Below are 451 nucleotides of genomic sequence, written 5' to 3'. Positions count from 1 at the left end.
CGGGGCCCCCCGGGGCAAGGGGGGGCCGGCCGGGGGGGGGGTCCCGGGGGGGGGGGTTGGGGGACACGGGACGGACACGGCTTCTGACTCCCCGCCTTGAACGGTGAACTCCAGGGTGATTGGAAAGGGCTCCTCTCGCTTCTGCTCCGTCATCTGGTGAAGCCATTTCGTGTTAATTAATCCCTACCAAATGATAAAACCAGAAACGACCCTCCTTTTCCATGACGAGAAAGTATATATATTTTTAATGATTTGGGTTGATTTCCTTACGAGACAGGGCAGGAAACTGCAGCTCTCCTTTATGTGCTGCCTCGCCCCCTTTCCCGGCAGGATTGCTCCCTTCCCAGCTCTCCCTTTCTCCTCTGGCACCGGCTCCGCTGCTCCCGGTGACCAAACCGAGCTGGGCGGCTCCGGGAGGGGAAACGCCAAAGCCCGTGTGGACGCCCCGCTC

This window comes from Egretta garzetta, unplaced genomic scaffold, assembly GCF_000687185.1.
Source record: "Egretta garzetta isolate BGI_Z169 unplaced genomic scaffold, ASM68718v1 scaffold16, whole genome shotgun sequence".
In the NCBI taxonomy this organism is placed as follows: domain Eukaryota; kingdom Metazoa; phylum Chordata; class Aves; order Pelecaniformes; family Ardeidae; genus Egretta; species Egretta garzetta.
Note: the sequence above shows the minus strand (reverse complement) of the source record.